This window comes from Bos mutus, chromosome 18 (assembly GCF_027580195.1).
Source record: "Bos mutus isolate GX-2022 chromosome 18, NWIPB_WYAK_1.1, whole genome shotgun sequence".
NCBI classification, from domain to species: domain Eukaryota; kingdom Metazoa; phylum Chordata; class Mammalia; order Artiodactyla; family Bovidae; genus Bos; species Bos mutus.
In genome coordinates this window covers 35,936,504-35,942,536 of record NC_091634.1, presented here as the reverse complement: position 1 = coordinate 35,942,536, position 6,033 = coordinate 35,936,504, and the positions used below count along the sequence as shown (strand labels likewise).

The window sequence follows — 6,033 nt, the reverse complement described above, 5'->3', positions numbered from 1 at the left end:
TTGGTCACCTCATGATAAGAGTTGACTCTTTGGAAAAGACTCTGATGCTGGGAGGGATTGGGGGCAGGAAGAGAAGGGGAAGACAGAGGATGAGATGGCTGGATGGCATCACTGACTTGATGGACATAGGTTTGGGTGAACTCCGGGAGTTGGTGATGGACAGGGAGGCCTGGCGTGCTGCAATTCATGGGGTCGCAAAGAGTCGGACACGATTGAGCAACTGAACTGAACTGAACTGATTGGATAGGTCTCTGTAAGCCAGCACAGGTAATGTAATGTTATTCTCTTTTTTTAACTTAAACAAATCCTTTTACAAGTTAAGACCTTTATTAAGATGGTGTTTGCGGTTTGTTGACTTTTTTTGAAAAAATCAAGTTGTAAACTTTCATTTACTACTTAAAAATGAGGTCCTTAAAAATCCCAGCTTCATAGATATGAAACAATTTAAAACCTTTAATGCTGTATTGAGAAAAACCAGGCTTCAAAAACAAACAAACAAACAAACAAACAAACACATTTGTCATTACCAAAAAGAGTTATCTTTAGGTAAAAATGAAAACCCCATGCTGCAGGGACAGTGCAGATAGTTCTAGTCATTTGGTCAATGGGCAAAAAGTAACCAGTTAAGGTCTTCAGCTCCTATCTTCTGTTCATTTCTTACTGCTGGAATCTCATGTTCATTTCTTCTTCTTGGATGATTAAACTGGATGACTGCAGTGGTGATAAGCCGGCATTGACTTAGCACTGCCCTACTCAGTCAGCCCTGGGAGTGGATGAATTCTCAGTGGGTGGATGGACTGTATTTGTCTCTTTGCTGTCCTTTGGTTGAGGGTTTTCTGGGTGTCTGCATCAGTAGTTGAAGTTGCAGCAGTAACCATATTGAGGTGGCCATTGACCTTGGTCTGGTGTCCTGGGTTTTCCTTCTCTTCTTTATTGCCTTCCTCTCTAGGCTGTCTGACAAGGAGAAGCCCTGCAGAATTTTGGTCTCTAACCTGATAAATATATTCTTTCTCATGGGCCTACCTTTTTCTGCATCCTGGTTGTCAGCTCCCTCTGTCCCTGCTCAGTGTGCAGGAGGTTTGGAATACTGTGGTCCCCACCTAGGCGGTCTCTGCATGTGGTGAGGTGGATACTGGGAGCACACTTCCATCCCTCAGTTTCTGCCACTCTCACTATCTTGATAACTCTGCTGCTCATGGTGTGGAGGACCCTGCATGGACCACGCCTACCTGCTTGTGGTCCGCGCTGACTGCCCTGCACTGTAACTCCACCAGCCCCTGTAACATGTGCTGCCTACCCCATCTTTTCTTTTTTCAACAATGTCATACTCCATACTTTCTCCATCTCCTACCCTGCCAAGGTGCTTCTGGGGTTATTCTTCTTTATGGCGGTCTGGTGTACAAATACATCTTCCTTGGTGTCATTCCTGTCGACGAAGCCACATCCGTCTCTTACATTGAACTATTTGGCTATTCCCAAACCCCTCCGTGCAAAACCTTCACGTCCCTCCTGCCTTCATTCATCATGCCTTTGTAAAGCTCTCCAGAGAATGAGACTAGACACAGGATTTCTTTTTTCCATCTTACCACACTTCCAACTTCCTGAGATATTTTCTCTGTGGCAGACTCCCACCCTCACCCCATTAAATAAAAGACACTGATGAAAGGATTGTGGGTTTTATTGAGAATGAAACAATAACCACAGTGGGTTGGAGAGAGTAATCTGGTCAGTCACGCTGCAATGGAACTCAAGTGAATGGAAAACTGAACTTGAAACTCTATGTGAGCTGATAGCATCAAGAACACAATCCCTGAGAACTTGTCTAATCCCCTCTCATCTCTGGGTTTCTAGAAGGTAATTAGTGATGTAGAAGGTAGTGTATGGAGTGCATACAGTGTGCTACCCTCTTAATGTATTTCATTTTATTTAATTCTCTATGTAATTCCACATGGCTGTTAGCTATCTCTCCATTTTACATATACAAAGACAAGGCTCTGAAAGACTAAATAATTTGTTTAAACCCAGTTAGAAGACTAGTAGTAGAGTCAAGATTTGAATGTGTTCTCTGTGTAACTTTTGTTCTTCTTTTCCTGTGCATAGGCTGAAAGATATGCAGTGGCAGAGCTAAGGGATTTTAACCTCTTTCCTATTTTCTGTAACCGTGTTAATTAGGATTCTTCTAGTCTCAGTGATAGAAACCCAACTCTAAGCTGCTTTGAATAAAAAGGAAAGTTTGTGGGCTGACAATTTAAAATATTAGCTTTGGGTATAGCTAGATCCAGGTGCTCAAACAACATCATTGGGAATGAGTTCTCTACATCTCTAGATTCTGCAGTTATGTTTTGTTCTCATTTCCAGGCAAGCTCTCAATTCAAGATGGTTCCAAGAGAATGCTGACTCACTTTTTCACTTTCTAAGTCTCTGGAGAAAACCCCTTGTCCAGTTGCTTTGAAATTGGCTTTGAATTGATGTAAGCCTATTTCAATCCTGCAATAATCACTGTGTCCAAAAGATGGAACTAAGTGGATTGGTGAGACCTGTGATATGTATGGTGATATGTATGGTTTCACCTCTAGATCTAGGACATGTGCCAGCCACATAAACACAAAGTGGAAAAAAGTTAGCTCCTTGAGAAAAATATTGGGTTGCTATTATTAAAAAATAGAAGATATACATTAGATAGGAATAAACAATGAAAGGCCATAGTGATACTCTATTAATACCACCTTACCAAGGCTTTTCTTCCCCCCCTTCCCCTTTCTCCCTTCCTCCCTCTTTTCTTCCTTCCCCTATCCTTTATTTCTATAATGTTTATTAAGCACACATGTATACAGCATCTTCTTGGATACTTCTTTGGACATTATAAAATATGTCTCTCATGCGTGCTCAGTTGTGTCCTACTCTTGCAACCCTGTGGACTGTAGCCTGCCAGCCTCCTCTGTCCATGGAATTTTCCAGGCAAGATTACTGGAGTGGGTTGGCATTTCTTTCTCCAGGTGATCTTCCCAACCCAAGGATTGAACCTGCAAGGATCTATTATTATTATTATTCTCATAGAGTAGAATGTTGAGACCCAGAGGTTGAAATGACCCTCTTTTCTCTAGAAGAATTTGTCCATGAAGAAAACATAGTCAGAGCTGGCAAGCTTCAGTGATACTTATATGTCTAAACAAGAGAGGGATAATCATTTGTACCCATGAGAAATCAAACCTGGGACTTTGACCTCATTAGCACTGAGCTACTAGCTCTATGGAATATAAAGCAGTGAATGGTATGAGAGAATTAATGCACATCCCAAATGTCTAATGTGTTACTAGCCTGAGAAGGCCCAGGGGCAAATGCAGCTCAGTCTATGACTACAATATGAGCTATAAGTCATTAGGAGCTCTCGGAGGGGATTTATAAGGAAACACCCTCCATATATTTAGAAGCAAACTCTTGTCTTTATTTATTGTCTACTGTTTTTTAACATTGAGGGAATTGATGCTTAGTCTAAAGAAGCTATAAATGTGTTCGAGGCATAGTAGAATGGGATCTGTGGCTCTTCTGGAAGGGTGATAAATCATAGGTACCATTACCCTGGCTCTCCTTGATCAAAAGGTGTGTCAGGTCGAGCTTAGAAAATGAACCACTATTGCCTCCTGTGATTATGAGTCTGAGGTTTAACAGGCTTTTCTGAATCATCAACAGCATTAAGACATATCTCTGTCTAGGGCCTATGCTATCAAAAAATATCAGAAAGTGAATTACATAAAATATCAGAAATATTTTTTTAGATTTTGTTTTAAAAAATATATAGTTTTACAGTTTATTTTTTAAAAATTTATTATTTTAATTGGAAGATAATTACTCCACAATACTGTGATGGTGTCCGCAATATATCAACACAAATCAGCCACAGGCATACATTTTAATCTACCTCCATCCTTTACCCCCCTCCCACCTCTTTCCCCACCCTGTTCCTCCAGGTTGTCACAAAGTACAGGCTTTGGTTGCCCTGTGACGTGATTCAAACTTCCAAAGGCTATCTATTTTACATATGGTGAGGTATATGTTTCAATGCTATTCTCTCAAATCATCCTACCCTCTCCTTCTTCCACTGAGTCCAAAAGTCTGTTCTTTATGTCTGTTTCTCCTTTGTTGTCCTGTACTTAGGATCATCAGTACCATCTTTCTAGATTCCATATGTATGCATTGATATATGATATTTGTCTTTCTCTTTCTGACTTACTTCACTCTGTATAATAGACTCTAGGTTCATCCACCTCATTAGAACTGACTCAAGTGCGTTCCTTTTTATAGCTGAGTAATATTGCATTGTGTGTATGTACACAATTCCTTATCCATTCATCTGCTGATGGACATTCGGGTTGCTTCCCTGTCCTAGCTATTGGAATTGTGCTGCAGTGAACACGGGGGCACATGTGTCCTCTTCATTTCTGGTTTCCTCAGCGTATTTGCCCAGTAGTGGGATTCCTGGGTCATAACAATGTGTTTTTACTTATTTATTTGGTTGTGCCAAGTCTTAGTTGCAGAATGTGATCTTTGTTGTGGCATGTGGGATTTTTGTTTTTTAATCGTGGCATGCAGAATCTTTAGTTGTGGCCTGTGGGAGTTAGTTCCCTGATTAGGGGTTGAATCCAAGCCCCCTGCATTAGGTGCACAACGTCTTAACCACTGGCCCATCAGAAATATTAACTAATCTTTCTGCATTTTCTATTGGAGTGAATCTGGCAAAAGGAGGAGGCATGCTCCTGTGAACAATTATTCATTAGGACGTATTTCATAAATATTTATTGTGTACTTTGTGTCTGTCAAGCAGCAGGCTTAAAATGGACCTGTTGGTCCTTTTACTCAAAAATTATACGATCTAGATCTGGAATGGGTAAAATAATAGATGTACAAGAAGACAGGCAGACATTAGATTGAATCCCCATTCTCTCATCTGCAAATGTTAAAGTTTCTGCTTTTAGTGTCCTTTTAAATGGGTAAATATTACCTCCTATAGAAATAAAGTTAAAGAGACAGTTTCTTCAGAGTGCCTATCGTGTGGCAAAAATCAGGATGTCAGAATTTTAGCACTTTTCCTGTTTTCTACCACTTTGTCTTGACAAATTGCCCTTTTCTCTTCTTCCTCCCTCCCTCCCAACTGATCAAGAGCTAAAGGCAAAACTTACTTTATTAGGGAAGAACCCACCCTGTCCAGATTCTCCTGTATTCTCTCTTGTCCTAGGGCTCATTGACCGACTGGGATGGAGCATAGACTTGCCCATCTTAGAGGAAATAAACATTTTTCCCTCAAAGGAAAAGAATCTTAAATCTAGGGAGCATTAATACATGTGCCTTTTATTTTTTCTTGTTTATTATGGTTTATTACAGGATGTTGAATATACTTCTGCTGTGCTATATAGTGGGACCTTGTTGTTTATCCATCCTGTATGTAATAGTTTCCATCCACTAGTCTCAAACTCCCAGTCCAGCCCTCCCTTAGCCCCCTTCCCCTTGACAACTGCAAGTCTTTTCTCTATGTTGATGAGTCTGTTTCTGTTTCATAGATAAGTTAATTTGCGTTTTATTTTAAATTCCACTTATAAATGATATCATATGATATTTATCTTTGTCTTTCTGACTTGCTTTGCTTAGTATGGTAATCTTTAGGTCTTCCATGTAGCTGCAAATGTCATGATTTCGTTCTTTTTTAGGACTCAGTAACACTCTATTGTCTGTCTACCGATCTATCACATCTTCTTTATCTATTCATCTATCGATGGACATTAAGTTGTTTCTATTTATGGTTATTGGAAATGGTGCTGCTATGAACATAGGGGTGCATGTATATTTTCAAATTATAGTTTTGTCTGGCTATAATGTATATGCTTTTTAAATCCAGGAGAAATATTTACAATTATCAGACCCAGATGTGCATCAGAATCACCCTGAGGACCAGGTTAAAATATGTGGAAAAACTCTGAAGCAGTAAATCTCAGTTGGATTTTTCTGTTTAAAAAATGTTCACCACTGTGAACAGTAGAT

At 39.9% G+C, this 6,033-nt stretch overlaps 1 pseudogene; it reads right to left on the bottom strand.

The window, feature by feature from the left end:
• Nucleotides 1-753: 753 nt before the first annotated feature.
• On the bottom strand, nucleotides 754-5,273 carry LOC138991658 (Y-box-binding protein 1 pseudogene; annotated as a pseudogene).
• Between the last annotated feature and the right edge of the window lie 760 nt (nucleotides 5,274-6,033).